This window comes from Polypterus senegalus, chromosome 3 (genome assembly GCF_016835505.1).
Source record: "Polypterus senegalus isolate Bchr_013 chromosome 3, ASM1683550v1, whole genome shotgun sequence".
Taxonomy (NCBI): domain Eukaryota; kingdom Metazoa; phylum Chordata; class Cladistia; order Polypteriformes; family Polypteridae; genus Polypterus; species Polypterus senegalus.
The window spans coordinates 13,275,836-13,293,121 of NC_053156.1; the positions used below are offsets into that span (position 1 = coordinate 13,275,836).

The following is a 17,286-nucleotide window of genomic DNA, read 5'->3' on the forward strand; positions in this document are numbered from 1 at the left end:
CATTGATAATGGATAGTAAGGGTGGGCCCAAAACATCTAAGGCTTCCACTAGGAGGCGAGGTGGTACAACATCAAGAGGACTGGCAGCTGGTTTAAGGGTGTCAATGGTACTTTTTACTATTGGATGTGGGAGGAGAACTGGAGCACTTGGTAGAAATCCCACATCGACACAGGGAGAACACGCAGACTCTTCACAGACAACAACTAGGGATACAATCTGCACCCAGTACAGCAGCGCCGATAAACTCTAAGCTACCATGACACCCCTCTGTGAGAAGGTGCAATGTAAAGCCAAACCAACTGGTGCAAATGTGTGCATGCCCTTGACTGAGTGGCACTGCCCCCAGGATCGACCTCTGCCTTCCATCCACTGCTGCCATCTCTGCAGGTGAACACAAAGACGGCTGTTTACTGAAGGCCATCTGTCTTTAAAGTGGGCTGATGTGCTGCCCACTGATATGGAGAATGTTTTAAACAGAGAAGCAGTCGGTCTGTCCGTCTTCTCTGATTAGTTTGTAGAGAGGTGCGTCTCATGTCACCCTCAGGCAGTCAGTTGGCCAGGGACGTCACCAACTCCTGTTCTGCAGCCTGTCACTGCCTGCTTGATGAAAAGCCGCTGCACATTTCCAGCACTGCCCAGCTTCCATTGTTGTACTCTCAGTGGCTCAGGAGCTGAACTTCTGCATACAGCACAAGGACACGGGTTCAAGACCCACTGCTGAGCCACTTCAGCAGTCCAGACAGCCAGGGAGCGGGCATGGAGAACGTCATACAATGTCTGTAAGCTTTGGAAACTCAGGCAGACAGAATATCAGCATGTCGGTTAAGGCTGTAACCACACGGCTCCTGGGAACTGAGCTCAAACCCCACACCAGCCATTATGACAAGAGTTTTCATGTCCTCCTCGTTTGTACGTTGGCACTTCCTGCCAGTCAGTCCTACATCAAAAGACAGGCAGATCAGGATGAAGAGGCAAGTCAAACTAATAATGACAAGTGTGCCATGTGCTGGACTGGCATCCCACCAGGGTTGGATACTGGCTGCCACCCTGTGGTTGAACGGATAGATAGATATGAGTGAAAGGCACTATATGATAGATAGATAGATAGATAGATAGATAGATAGATAGATAGATAGATAGATAGATAGATAGATAGATAGATAGAAAAGGCACTATATGATAGATAGATAGATAGTGTGGACTGGGCGCTGGCCTGGACACAGACAGACGGACAACATAGTTCACCCAACACACTGTTTATTTACATTATATACAAATTTACCGTGCACTCCAATCCCCAGTGCCTCTAGCACCGATCCCCCAAGTCCAGGCCTTACAGTCAAACAATGCCTTTCTGGCCGCCTCCAGTCCTCTCTCCAGCTCCATCCTTCTTCCACCCAACTTCCGCCTTGACTGGAGGGAGGCGGCCCCTTTTATGGGAACCCGGATAGGCTCCAGCTGCTTCCCGGCAATCAGTCCTAGCCACACCCCAGTGTGGCGGAAGTGCTGGCTGCGCACCCGGAAGCCGTCCGGGTGTCCCCGGTCGTCTTCCCCCCAGCACTTCCTGGTGTGGCGGAAGTGCTGGGCTCCAGGGTTCCTCAGGCACCTGGGCGGCGCCTGCCGGTGGCCACGGGTCCCTACAGAGCTGGGCTTCCAAGCCCTGTACCCGAGGCCCCCAACATAACCAGGACAGACGCCCCCTCACGGTCTGGTGGAGGCACAAGCCCTCCTCTCGTCCTCCTGGGAGCCCGGCCGGGGACCACAATAGATAGATAGGAAAGGCACTATATAATAGATAGATAAATAGATAGATAGGAAAGGCACTATATAATAGATAGATAGATAGATAGATAGATAGATAGATAGATAGATAGATAGATAGATAGATAGATAGATGTGAACGGCACTATATAATAGATAGATAGATAGATAGATAGATAGATAGATAGATAGGAAAGGCACTATATAATACATTGATAGATATTAAAAGCTCCATATGATAGCTGTCAAAGGCGCAATGTAATAAACAGATAGAAAAATATAAAAGTCACTACATAATTGATAGCTACATAGAAAGGAAATGAACTCTGTTATAGACAGAGATTATGAAATATACTATATAATAGTTACCTACAGTATATAAGTATTAAAATCACTATATTATAGATTGGCATGGTGGTGCAGTGGTAGCGCTCCCATCTTGTTTACAGCCTGGCTTCTCCCTACTGTATATGGAGTTTGCATGTCCTCCCCTTGTCTGTGTGGGTTTCCTCCAGGAACTTCACATTTCTTCCCACAGTCCAAAGACATGGAGGTTAGGTGGATTGGTGATACTGAATTGGCTGTAGTGTGTGGCTGTGGTGGGTCTGTGTGTTCACCTGTGATGGATTGGCGCCTTGTCCAGGGTTTTTCCTGCCTTCCTCCTCATGCTAGCGGGGATAGGCTTCTGCGCCCCCTGCGACCCTGTACAGGACAAAGTAGAATAGAAAATGGCCGACTGACTATATTCCAGATAACTAGGTACCCAGACAGATGCACAATTGAATGATCTCAGAATTACATCTCGCCTGAAGAAGGAGCCTGAGTTGCCTTGAAAGCTTGCCTGTTGTAATCTTTTTAGTTAGCCAATAAAAGGTGTCATTTTTCTATATTTCTCACAATCGACAGATCTGAATGACACTAGATTACAGACAGATAAATAGCAAAGGGACTATAAGATAGATACTAAGAAAGGCATTATATAATAAATAAATGTATATGAAAGGGACTCTATAATCAATAGATCGTGCTGATTATGCAGTAGTACCTAAAAGCACATTGGAATTGGAGCCTCCCCACAGTCACACCATTTTCTTGAAGATGTTGTAAGCTGAGGGAGATCTGGACACTGGCGTCTGTCCCCGACCACTCCAGCAAGTAGCAAGTGACAGAGAGACCCACCAGGGGAGTGAAGCCGGAAATGACTGAGCAGTGAAGATGCCTGAATACTGAAGCCATGTTCGTTGACCCTCAACTTTGCGATCTGATCGACTTTGCTTTTGTTCCCTTTGCCTTCTTTTTCCACTGCCCACTGTTTTCTCTTCTCCTGGAGTTGCCGCGGCTGTGCTTCTTTTTACGTTTCCTTTTACCCTTTTATTCTTCTCATGAGTTTGTCAGTCTGAAGGGAAATTGTGTTTTGGCTTATTCTGTGAATTCTTTGGCTGTTTGGGGCGCTATATAAAGTAAAGATGGTTTGATTGATTGACATTTCTAGACTGATACGGTTGTCATTTCCATGCCGACAGGTGACAGCCTCGCCCTCTTCTTCTTGTATATCTTCAGGTCTTCCTCCTGTTTATTACACACCCTGGCCCATACCTCACTCTGCTGCTTTATTTCACTGCTTACTAAACCAGGGAATGGCACAGCTCTAGGTACACAAAGGGCAGCGTGGCCTGGTCTCTATAAATAACAGGAGATTGCCTGTCCAGGCCCCTGCCAGGGCTCATGGGGATGGTGTCCCCCACGGAAGGTGCAGTTAACTGTGCCTCTGCGTAATTCGCCCTCCGTGTAAACCCCTCGCGCTGTTGTGTGTTTGATGTGCAGTTCAGTTAACGTAATTGGTGCTGCGCTCACGGCAGACGCTCCCTAAGCTCCTCCGCCGAAGGCTGCACTTGCCAGACGCTCCCTAACTTTCTGCTGAGAGTCATCAATTATGCAGGGTAACCGCACGGATTGGGAAGCTGAGGAAGCAGCACCAATATGGCGACAACCGCAGTTTCTCCTGCAGCTTTTGAACATCTGCAGTCCAGTTACGCCTTTCGGGATTTGTGTTAACGCTTAAAAAGTAAGTAGACCTCTGCTTTTCTGGAGCGACGGGCTTCTTGGTCGCGATGCGCGCTCTTTGCCGTCCGAGTATCGGCAGAATCGCAGTGCCGCAGAGCAATTTTCCAGCGGAGCATCGCTGCCTGCATCCGAGAATCGGCTGCGTGCCAGAGCATCTCCCGAGCTGCGGAGACCCTCCGTACCCCCCATATTGAAATACAGTGGCCATTTCATTTGGGGGGACGGCGCCTTATATCAAATCGACATCTTTTGAAATGTAAATATGGATTTGTGAATTCCTTTGGTGGTGGGGAGCGAAGGGGGGAGCGAGGAGGGGGGATTGAAAGGGGGTGAGGAGGTGGGGGGTACACCTGGATTTTCCAAAACGGATTGAAATAAAATGTAATTTTGTGTTCGCCTGCACCAAAAAAAAAAGATGAAAAAGAAAACGGACGAATTGGTAAAATCGTCAAATTGGCCTTTGTATGACTTTACTTGTTTTAGCGCAGATTTCGTTCTCCGCCAATATACTCGTTAAGTTTTATTAACGAAATGGCAAATGTGAATAATAGACACCGTCCCTCGGTGTGTACAGTCTGTTTTTAAAAGAACTTGCAATCTGGAAATGAAAAAATGGGAGATGTTAGTGTGCCTGGGGTATGGTGTCATACATGCCGGTGTTTAGGACAACGTAGATGTGTCGGGTGTGGTGCGCTGAATTCTGTGAAAACTGTCAAGAATCGGGGGCTTCCACGCATCCTGCGCACATAATCCCACCCTGTATGGCTTCTTCCTTTTTTATAGGGGGGATTTGTGCCTAGTGGCTCCCTTCAAAAGCTCACTTGCGTGTGTGTGTGTGTGTTTTTTTTTTCTGTGCCGTGTGCTGGACGTTTAACATAACCGGAGAACCGAGCACTGCAGTATTTTTCAGACATGCAGCCTTCGGCCCGCACGCTCGCGTGCAAGTATCGATTCACAACAAACGAAGAAAACAACTTAACTGCGTTTCCCCCCCGGACGGATATGCAAAGTTATAAATGCTTCGTTTTTCTACTTTATTAATAAAATGTGTACTAAGAGGGCCGCGGCTCTTCTGCAAACGCGTACCCCAAAAGAAGCCATACTGTTCGCACGGTATGCCATAAAGGTGCTGTATTTCATCACAGGGGGTGCCTGCATGGCGACTTCAGAGCACACGAATGTTGATCTCTGGGCGCCTTACCATTCATTATCATGCTGTGTTGGTTTGGTATCTAGTCAGAGGTTTTAATATTCTGAGCGAATTCTATACGGGCCGCCAGTTATTCCATGAATGAAACTCGGTGTAACGGGACTGCCCTGCTGCTGTAATAAAGTAGAAAATGGTGTACCGTGTTGGGCTCGGGTTATCCAGTCCCTCATTTGTAACTGCATTGTGTGCACCGCTCTTATGTAATGATTAGGCGCTGTGGATTGAATCAATGGGCATAGTGAGCCACACGATGTGTGAAATGGGTGTGTATCGGAGGGAGGCAGCGAGAGGGAGGTAGCTTTGTTGTGCTGGTCGGGTCCATGCACATGTAATGGAGCAGAAAGCGTGTGCACTTGTTTGGTTTCAAACGTTCGGGGTCGTCATTGTTCGAGTTTTTTTTTTTTTTTTTTTCTGTTCTTCCAAATGTGACTTTCATCATAAATGTACAGAACTGTAGGGGCTTTACGGTCTGAAGTGGCTTGAGCAGTTTCTGCGGGTGCTGAATGGACAGCTCCTGGCAAACCCTTTAGCTCTCAGCTTCGGCGCCGCAGACTGGGCAACGTTTGGCTTTTCTTTAACGTAGAACGGGAACGGAGCGAGCCGATGCTCCTCGTCCACCCTCATGGACATCAGTTAGATTCGGTTCAGGACTGTGCTCAACGACAATGTAAAACGACCATTTAGGATCATTGGACGCGTGTCGGGCTGTGTTTTTTTTGTCGTTGAGTGTCAATACAACGCATACTTTGGATGGCTTTAAATCCTCCGGTTGTGAAGAAAATCCAGTCTAGTAAAGTAAAGTATTCGTTGGCGTTCCACTGCGTGGCTCCTTCATTTTAATTCCAATGGATATCGCGATCTGTGTGGAAGTGTTCACGCTTGTCTCGTTTTCACGTCATTTCTCTCACGGTTATTACGGTTCCCATATACACTGGGGAGATTTTTTATGTTCAGTTAATCGGCGGCTTCATTGATCCTCTGTGGATATTTCCTGCAATGGACTGACGGACGTTCCTCTGCTGACTTCTGCCTCTCTCCTGATGTTACTTGAATAGGCCCCGGCAACCCAGCAATTGCAAATAACAAAGAGTCGTGAAAAGACGACTGTATGCTGCGTCTATTAAAGAGGCGAGTGTTGGCCAGTTTGGAAACGAATCTGCGTTATGCATGTTGAGTATCACAGAACACACCATCAAAAGTATCCGAACTGTTTAAATTGTGACATCTTATTCTTAGGTGATTTACAACGTTTGGGATACATTTGGTTTAATTACTTTTGTTTTTCCAGTTGGAGTACAGGCAAGTGAAGTCACCTGCTCAGGGTCACACAGCTTCAGTGGCAGGATTTGAACCTCAGAGTTTCAAGACTAAACTCCTGATAATTGGGCGCTCCATTTCTCTTGATTGTATTTGTACTCTAGTGGATATGTGTTGTTTACATGGTTCCGTTTTTATTATATAGCACCTTTCACACCAGTCTGTTAATTCTGGAATCATTGAAATATTCCATTTTGATTTCAGTTTTTACACATTTTTCGGGTTGTACTTTGGCACTATTATTATCCCTATAGGCTGGTCGACATGTACATTTGTATTCTTTTCACAGTGTACTGTATGTTTAGAAGTCGTTTTGATCAGATATTTAAGCTTCAGATCTTTAAAGTGAATTGAGTTAGAGGTCTGTAATACTCATAAAACACATGTATTTGGTCTTCTAAAAAATAGAAAAATAGAAATGGTTAGTGTTTCTAAAAGTGAACTACCAGGCTTATTTACAATGATAAAGTATGATCTATCTTTGTGTTATATAGTGCCTTTCACATCTATCTATCTATCTATCTATCTATCTATCTATCTATCTATCTATCTATCTATCTATCTATCTATCATTGTATAGTGCCTTTCATATCTATCTATCTATTATATAGTGCCTTTCACATCTATCTATCTACCACATTTGTATAACACTCCACATAGAGGGGAACCAGTTCTGTTACTGCCAAAGTGCAGAATCCACCTGTATGATGTGATGAAAGCCGTTCTTACATCAATATGCTCAGCACACATCAGCTATTAGGTGTGTAGGGATGAGAGAGACACTTATAATAAAGGTCAGGGGATGATGGGGGGGTGTCTCAGAATGGATATGATTATGGTGGGCACATTAACAAAGGCAACAAGGTACACCTTACTCTTTTCAAAATATGTCCTGGCATCTTGTATGACAACAGAGAGTGTAGACCTCAGTTTTACATCTCATCTGAAGGATGGTGCCAGTTTTCCAGCACAGTGTGCCTATCACTGCAGATATCTATCTATCTATCTATCTATCTATCTATCTATCTATCTATCTATCTATCTATCTATCTATCTATTATATAGTGCCTTTCCTATCTATCTATCTCTCTATCTATCTCTCTATCTATCTATCTATCTATCTATCTATCTATCTATCTATTTATCTATCTATCTATCTATCTATCTATCATATAGTGCCTTTCATATCTTTCTTTTCATCATATAGTGCCTTCTATCTATCTATCTATCTATCTATCTATCTATCTATCTATCTATCTATCATATAGTGCCTTTCATATCTTTCTTTTCATCATATAGTGCCTTCTATCTATCTATCTATCTATCTATCTATCTATCTATCTATCTATCTATCTATCTATCTATCTATCTATTATATAGTGCCTTTCAATCTATCTATCTATCTATCTATCTATCTATCTATCTATCTATCTATCTATCTATCTATCTATCTATCTATCTATCTATCTATTATATAGTGCCTTTCATATCTATCTTTTCCTCATTTAGTGCCATCTATCTATCTATCTATCTATCTATCTATCTATCTATCTATCTATCTATCTATCTATCAATATAATATATAGTGCCTTTCTATCTATCTATCTATCTATCTATCTATCTATCTATCTATCTATCATATAGTGCCTTTCATATCTTTCTTTTCATCATATAGTGCCTTCTATCTATCTATCTATCTATCTATCTATCTATCTATCTATCTATTATATAGTGCCTTTCTATCTATCTATCTATCTATCTATCTATCTATCTATCTATCTATCTATCTATCATATAGTGCCTTTCATATCTTTCTTTTCATCATATAGTGCCTTTTATCTATCTATCTATCTATCTATCTATCTATCTATCTATCTATCTATCTATCTATCTATCTATCATATAGTGCCTTTCATATCTATCTTTTCATCATATAGTGCCTTCTATCTATCTATCTATCTATCTATCTATCTATCTATCTATCTATCTATCTATCTATCTATAGTGCCTTTCTGTCTATCTATCTATCTATCTATCTATCTATCTATCTATCTATCTAAGATGCGCTGTGCATAACTAATAAATGCGTATCGGAAGCTGCCCGAGCTTAATGAATGTCGATAGCCATTGACAGGCAGGGGTCGCACAGAAGCACTTAGTGGCTAATGCGCCCCCCACCCCCACCCCCTCTCATCTGGTCGCCTCCTCTTACATCTGCGTGCCAGGCACGGATTTTTTTGGACGTTTTTTGAAGTCGGAATAAGCGTGTTTGAAATGGATGAATAGGTAAAATATGAATAATCTTGGCCCCCTCTGTCGCATGGCCTGCGCTGCTGGTATTTCTGGATGGCGCCTTCTTTTTCTGCTCTGATCCGCTCTCATCGCTTCTTACCTTCAGCATCGTCGGTGCCAGACGGAACTGCTAACGGTCGGCTTGGGCGCGGTGATGCTGCACCGATTGTTTCTTCTTTTAAAAAGTGCCTTCCAACCTTAGCGCACAGATATTTTGGTGGAGTCTGCAGGATAGTTACATATTTTCAAGCCTGCGCAGAGTGAACATAGATGTGAAAACGTTTATTGGACCGGAGCAGATATGTGTATGTCGGGTATGTATTCTGACAAAAAATGGCAGTTTAGCAGTTGTGTTCTGTGTGCCTCGTTTAATGTTCCGCGGACCTGCTTGTGTGGTTGTCGCATCAGACGTCTGCTGGGCCTCGTGCGTGTCTCACTGAGCCTGTCGCCTGTCCCAGACCACTCATGGCCGGGTGTCCGAGGCGCATCCTTATAATTTTGGCATAGTTGGTGTAGCTCGCCGTGCCGCTAGGCGGCGACAGCCCACTGGCAGCGCAACTCGCCTTTGGGTTCGGAGTGGATTCCTGAAAAGTCCTTTTTTTGCCGGTCTTTCCGGATGCGCCTACTGCAGGTGACCTTTCTCGTCATTGTCTGTGTTGCGGCGGCGCAGCGGAGGGATCTCGGTTTTGGAGAGCCGGCAAGGTCTGAACTGGCGCTGTGATCGGAAAGAACGCTGGGCTTTGGCTCAGCGGTCAGCGTTGAATCGGATGGGCGAGGGTCCGGCAGAAGACACGGCCGATGCTTCATGGTTCTTTTATTAAACGGGAATGGTGGATGCGCGCTGTGTGTTCAACGTGCGAGTCCAGAATACGACTTCTTAAGCACTGAGGATCGGAAGGCTTTCCAGCATCCTGGGATATCCCGTGATAAGAAATAAGAAGCCTCCACCCTAACCCCACTCCCGCCTTGTACTGTTTCGGAGGCCTGAGCTGCAATTAGCGGGGCACCCGTACGACAATTAAGAGCTGGACGTGCAATCGTTCGGCATTCGTTTATCGTCACCCGATATTGAAAAAAGCACTATTGAAACATTATCGACGTTATGTGAAGAATTTACTCAGCCAACATGCCCTGCGAACATTATACAATATTCTAAACAGTTACTTACTATTATGAACAATTATGCGACTGACGCCATTTTCCAAGGCGACTTACATACATTTGGTTACGTTTCTTTTGATTGTCCTCTTAGAGCACACGCAGGTGAAGTGATGTGCTCAGGGTCACACAGGGTTGGTAGCAGAGTCGAAAGTCTTCACCACTACGCATCATCCTAATAAAATAACAACTAAATACGTACTTTAGATTTTCAGAATTGACACTGGTTCGTTACAAAGTTGCTTCTAAACGAGAAATGGAATGCTAACTGTGCGTTACCGAAAATAATCCATCTTTACATCTACAGATAAGAAAAACATTTAATCACAAAGATTCAGCGCACCGTGACTGTAATCGTACTTGGTGGCTAAAGGCGCTGCATACACTGCAGACAGGTGAACTGCATATGGCGCCGGACTTTACTGACACACGGGAAGAAGACTGCAAGTGTCCACACGGCCATAGTTTATGAAGAATGGGGGCAGAAATGTGTTGACCGATGTTTGGGCCATAATTCATATCCCAGTAAAAGTGCTATGGACACATCTTCATCTGGCAGATTTTGTTTTCACAAGTTAAATTCAACAATGTGTTTTCTTTGATTATGAATTAATGTGTTTTATGTAGCTCATTTATGATCTATTAAATAGCACCTTTCACATCTATCTATTTTATTGTGCCTTTCACGTATATAGTGCCTTTCATATTGATCTCTGCATATATCCATTATATAGTGCCTTTCACATCTATCAATCATGCCTTTCACATCTATAGTGCCTTTCATTTTGATCTTTTCATCTAACATTATGTAGTGCCTGTCACATCTATCTATCTATCTATCTAAATATAATTTTTCAAATCTGTCTGTTTAGCTGTCTTTAATACAGATTTTTTCATAAAACTTAAAAGTACATTTTAATTCTGTCTGGCTACATACCTACATACATGGTCACAGTCTTGAAGACCCCAAACAACTGGCCGGCTGTCCATTCTGATGACAGAAACATTCCATCTCTTTATTCCATTCACCCATGTTGTATATCCACTTTACAGGGTTAATATAGTTCCTGCCTGTATTAATATATACTGTATTTAACAAAATACCTTTAAAATCCATAATAAATGCCTTTCATATAGTATATATATATACAGTATATATGCAGTTTAGTTAACTATCAATTGGGCTGTAACCTTTCAAATCTATCTATAATATAGTACTTTTCACATCATTTGTCATTCAGTCTATCTACACACATACTGTACATACCCATTCTACCAAACTGTAAATGCACTTATATAGTGCCTTTCATGTATAATATAGTACCTTTAATATCTATACATAATAAATATATATCATTTAGATGTATCATATACTGTAGTGCCTTTCACATCTATCTATCTATCTATCTATCTATCTATCATATAGTGCCTTTCACATCTATCTATCTATCTATCTATCTATCTATCTATCTATCTATCTATCTATCTATCTATCTATCTATCTATCATGTAGCACCGTCCACATCTGTCTGTCATATTTTGCCTTTCACAGCTATTTATCTATCTACATATTTATATTTTCCTTCCACACTGTGAGTGCATTTCATATACAACACATACTATCTTTAATATCTACTTATAAGAAATGCTTTTCATATTTATATATAAAGAGTGCCATGGTGGACCACCGGTAGTGCTGCTGACTTGCACGATAGAGACCACGGTTGATGTCTCGAGTCCTCCCTATATGGAGTTTGCATGTTCTCCCCGGTTCTTACTGGGTTTCCTGTGGGTGCCCTGGCTCCCTCCCATTGTCCAAAGATAGGGAGGTGAGGTGGGTGGTCTGTCAACACTAAACTGGCCTGTGTGTATTCACCCTGTGATGGACTGGTGAGCTGTCCAGGTGTTGTTCCTGCCTTGAGTCATATGCTTGCTCAGATAGGCTGCCCGGGATTAAGCAGGCTTAGAAAATGCTACGGTTTTGGTTTATATATAGTGTTCTTCTTTTGGCTGCTCCTGTTAGGGGTCACCACAGCAGACCATCTTCTTCCATACCTTTCTGTCCTCTGCATCTTGTTCTGTTACAGTGGCACAGTGGTTTGTATATAGTGATTCTTTATAATAAGGAAACAGAATATCCTAAAAAGTCTCAGCCACAAAAGAGTTGTCCATCACAGAGCTTACCTCTAAGTGTGTGTGGTCCAAATGGACAGCAGTTTCCAAATGCCTTTGGACCTTTGGGATTGTACTGGAGGTGACATTATGGTCTGTCTCTGGAATGGTAGTCTGGTCTGAGGGGAAGAGAGAAAAGATGGTTAGTGATCATTTTTGCCCCTGCCCTGTGGTCGCATGAGACAATTTCTATATATACATATATATGTTGCATAGTTTTAATAATAATAATTCTTTGCATTTATATAGCGCTTTTCTAACTACTCAAAGCGCTCAGCAATTGCAGGTCAAGGGCCCAACAGAGCAGAGTCCCTTTTGGCATTTACAGGATTCGAACCGGCAACCTTCCGATTACCAGTGCCGATCCCCAGCCTCAGAGCCACCAGTCCTCCCCTTTTTTACTGTCAAATAATGCAAAGAGTATGCGACACGTGTTTCGCCCTCATTTGGGCTCATCAGGCGTACACACTCCAATTGCACCCGTCACGGGGATCGGACATCAGAGTCAGAGAGACGAAGTCCCTTTGCGCTGCGCCACGGCGTGCGGTTCATTTATTTGACAGCCTGAAGACCGGAGTAACTACATTCATAGCATTCGTAGTCTGAGGCAGACCAACCACAAGCATTACCTGGTAGGTAACCATCGATACAATCAGGTCGGGACTCAGACTACGAATGCAATGAATATATATATATATATATATATATATAAATGTATATATACAGTATATATTTTTACATATATATATTTACAAATACTAGATATATATATATATATATTTTCACAAAGAATCACACCAGACATCATAAAGGTTTGGGCCAGCCGCCCGTATAATGTATCCTGGCTGCAAATGTAGTCAATTTTCACAGAGTTATTGAACAAGACAGAGTCCAAAACAGAACTGATCACAAGAGACAAAGATGGAGGCTTTAAAGGCCCGTATAGGAAGTGACGTCATCAAAGGCCCCGGCACTGGAAGTGATGTCTTCTGGACCGGATGTGACATCAGCAAAGGCCTCAGTGCCGGAAGTGATGTCAGCAAAGGGGCTGGCACAGGAAGTGATGTCTTCTGAGGCGCCGGAATCTTACAGGATTTCCCGGGAAAGGTCTGTAGGGAACTGAGAAAGACAGTCGGCGCACTCCGCCACCCCCTGGTCGGATGTTTTATTACAAGTACTCGAGCCCTTTAGCTGCCTCCTACTCACACGTGAGTGACAATATATATACAGTATGTATATATATATATATGATATATGTATATATAAACTATATATATAGACTAGCCATGTGCGCCCAACTACGTTGCACGTGTTAAAGTTGTCTGTGAAGGGCTCCCTGTTTAAACGTGGCTGCCAGTCGTGAACTGGGCCCTTCGTCGCACAGCATTATGATTTTTTATAAGGGAAACAAAATTACAAAAGAAAACCCTTGGATATTGATTCGATAGGAACGGCCTACTTGGAATCACTGTCAGAATCGTAATTATGTGGTGGTGTAGGAGCATTTCTGTTTCTGTCCGTTCACAGTACGTCTCGTTTTCACGACGCTATCGTTTCCTTTCACGATGTCTTCTCAACCTTTCTCCAATCTCACAGGTTGCTTTGTGGCAATCCAAAGAGTAAGGCAATATACACGGAGCAATGGTTATAAAAGGGGGACACATAGGTATCCAGGCTCTTTAAAGCATAAATAGGGATCACTTCACTGACATGTGAGCAAGCCACGGTACAACTGTGAGACGCGCAGCACTCGCCAGCTACAACGTAACAATAATAATTTCCAGAACGTGCTGTTACGTTGTCATTCATCTTACCCACTGTCTTTCTTTCATTCATATGTTACGTAGGCACGTACCTTTTATCTTCGGCAATCTCATTCTCTAACCAGGCCTCAGGAGCTAACCAGCGTAACACTGTCCACCACCCCTTTCGTTATTCCGGCGACATTGTTGACATCCATGAGTAACAACAACGTACTAAACTGGACGGTGGTCTACGCATGCGTGGAATTCGCAGACAAACAAATATCAAGATCTAAATGAAGATGTCATTAGTTAATTTAAAGCACAACAATTTGTTTAGTTTGAATGTCTGTGTTTTGAGGTGTGACTGGCGTACTGCAGTCTTCAGTAGTATAAGCCTGGAGGAGATTCTTAATGCAATGTCTATGTTTTAGCTGTCTCTCTACTGCCATCTAGTGCTTCTTCTTCTAATTTATTCGTGGACAAACAAAGATCAAGATCCAAATGAAGATTATAGATAGAGATATGCCATACATATAGTACCTATGTTAAAGAAAGCTTAGTATAACAGCATTCTTTACCTGCTGCTCTCCAGTTTTTCCTTTTCTCCGGTCTTCTTACTCTCGGTAGTGAATTCTAATGAGGTAAAGGCAGCAGTTTCTGTACATTTTGTTGCTCTTTTCGAATGCAGGCCTCCTAAATTCCACATACGACACATCAGTGGCCAGCATGTGTATTGAGGTCATCAGTGCAGCCCCTCGTGAGTCTGTTCTCAGACTATCACTCCTTCTAATTTATATCAATGATGTCAATTCTTAAGAATGCCTGTAGAATTTGCAGAATACTCCAAAAACCGGAGGGATAGCAAGTGTCGAGAAGGCTTCAAAAGAAATCTGAAAGATCTGGATTATCTTCTAAATAGATAAAGTTAAAGGGAACATTAATGACTGTAAAAATGCAAGGCAGACCACACAGACCTGAGGGCTTTAGGTTGACGCTCCATTCTGACAATGCACAGAAGCTCTCTTTACAGACCACACGACTTTGCTGCTTATTTCTGTGTGTATTTCTACTCATCTCTTTCAAAGAAAGACACTGCAGCACTCGAAGCTGGGCAGATAAACGTGACCGCACTCCTCACTGGACTGATGGACATGCCGTGTACTGACAGGCTAATGGAACCAAAGAGATAAAAGGCAGAGCCTAAGTTGGTGAAAAACTTCCGTCACATTAATTGTGAATCACAAACCCTGAGGAGACATAGTGGAGGCGCAGGAGAAGGACATTCCAGGCAGAATGCAGAAAGCACATCTTCACACAAAGAAGTTGTGGGGTTATTGAACAGACTACCAGGTTATGAATTTGAAAAGAAGATGGCGACATGCATGTAAAAAAAAGGCAAAAATCAGATGATTAGCTGATCCAATGGGCCAGATGGAGATGGACTGAATGGTCTCCACTCTTTTCCAAAGTGTATTCTATTGCTTCCCATTCAAGGCTTTCTCATTGACAATTCTAGAACATTGACATTTAAAAAAAAAACGTAGATACCATTTTGGTCTCCTGGCTGGTGCTTGAAGACATGCAACTGATGCCATGAAGAAAACAAAAGTGCTGCCCCCTAGAGTCTCCATCACGTCTCTGGCCAAGGTTGAGAGAGAGAGAGAGATTCTGTTTTTTTACAGTGCCAGTGATGAAGAATGAACAATCTTGGCTAAATAAAACACATGAGAGCAAATATGAGAACATTAAGCTGCTGAAGTTGAGCTGATGGGAAGGGACCTGGTTGCCCACCTGTCTTTGAAGAGGAACCATCATCAAGCTGATTTTACAATACCAAAAAAAGCATTGGATGTTCAGTTTTTTTGAGATGTGCTTTTTACACTTTTTTGTATACTAGGGGGCTTCACCCCCGCATGCTTCACTCGCCCACCCCCCTTCCCCCCGCCTACGCTACGAGCCAGCCACTTCTCGTCTCTACCACATCCTCTTGCGTTGTGGAGAGGAGGGCTGAATGCACCCCAAGGAGGCGCGGTCGCTCCTCCGACACCCCCTCTTAAACGGTGATACAATTGGAAAAACATACAGTTGTGTTTTTTTTTTACCTCGTCTTTGCTCGATCAGCTGCTGGCTTACCACGTGATCTGCATCTCACGTGGCGCACTTCTGTCCTATCACCTATGTCCATATATTCGATTTCTTTTCACTTTTACCTTTTCGTCAATATCGCATTGAATTTTGATTCCGTGTTTGGACTTACATCGTGACAGCACAACGTATAACTGCCCGTGAGTGAATATCGTTTCTTTCTCTCTACACGTACTGTGTCTGACAATAGCATTCACACAAATGAGAACTGATTGAACCGTGTGCGTGGCTGTAAATGTTTTAGATGTGGGCGGGACTTTTCCAATTCTCTTTGCATAAGCTCTTGTCTCGCGGGGGATTTCACTTTCACCAAACAACAAATCTTTTAATTCTCGCGGATACGCTTCTTCATTGGGAAGAAACACTACTTTTTTTTTCCCCTGATGGCAACACGAATTACTGCAAGAAATGTATCTGACATAACCATGCAGGGTTTTTCCAAATCTCTTTGCATAAGCTGTAGTCTCGCGTGGCTTCCGGCTCCAGGTGTGGTTACATCGCTTGGCACAAAGACTCGTCTCGTGGGACGTGAAAGTCTGAGGTGGGTAGAGTAGCCAAAAAATTGTACTCAAGTAAGCGTAGTGTTACTTCAGAATAATATTACTCAAGTAGAAGTAAAAAGTAGTCATCCAAAAAAATGACTCAAGAGTAAAAAAGACTGAGTAACTGTTTGACCATAATAAATAATTTATTTTTTAGAAATGTAATAAGACAGACAAAAATATTAAATGATGTGCAAATTCTGCTATTTCCAAATAATAACATAAAAAATGAGTAAAAATAAAATAACACAAAGTTCCAAATCTCAGTTTTTCGCACCAAAGCTTTTGAAGGCGATACCTACAGTAGGTGACATGTATGTCTGAACAGTGCACACTACTTACTGTGACGAGATCTCCTGTACACTGACAGTATAATACTGCAGATTCACTCGCCCTCCAAATGGCACAGCTGATAGAAAATAACATTAGAACAAGGCAGCTTGTGCACGTACAACAACAACATTTATTTATATAGCACATTTTCATACAAAAAGTAGCGCAAAGTGCTTTACGTACTGAAGAAAAGAAAAATAAAAGACAAAATAAGAAATTAAAATAAGACAACATTAGTTGATGGCCAGGGTGGACAGAAAAAAAAATAAAATCTGCAGGGGTTCCAGGCCACGGGACCGCCCAGTCCCCTCTGGGCATTCTACCTAACATAAATGAAATAGTCCTCTTTGTAGTTAACAAGTCTCACCTTACCATGACTGTCTGTGTCCTTGCATGTTTGGTTAAAACCTGCTTGTTCTTCACTCAGTGAAGTGATGGTTAAGCTTCAGCAGGAGTTGGCTCTCAAGGTTCCTGCAGTGAAGCCGTGACCGTTTAGCAGTGAACAGGAAACGTTTCTCACAGGCTGCAAACGGCAGGAAGTTTGTG

The 17,286-nt window shown here is 42.9% G+C and overlaps 1 protein-coding gene across 4 annotated transcripts in view; it reads left to right on the forward strand.

Moving 5' to 3' along the window:
* The first annotated feature begins 3,698 nt into the window (after window positions 1-3,698).
* LOC120524854 (sodium channel protein type 8 subunit alpha) overlaps window positions 3,699-17,286 on the forward strand; it is a 331,764-nt gene continuing 318,176 nt past the window's right edge. For all 4 annotated transcript variants that reach the window (XM_039746647.1, XM_039746649.1, XM_039746646.1 and 1 more), the window contains exon 1: window positions 3,699-3,827. The gene's annotated coding sequence lies outside the window, so the exon portion shown is untranslated. The remainder of the gene's footprint in view (window positions 3,828-17,286) is intronic.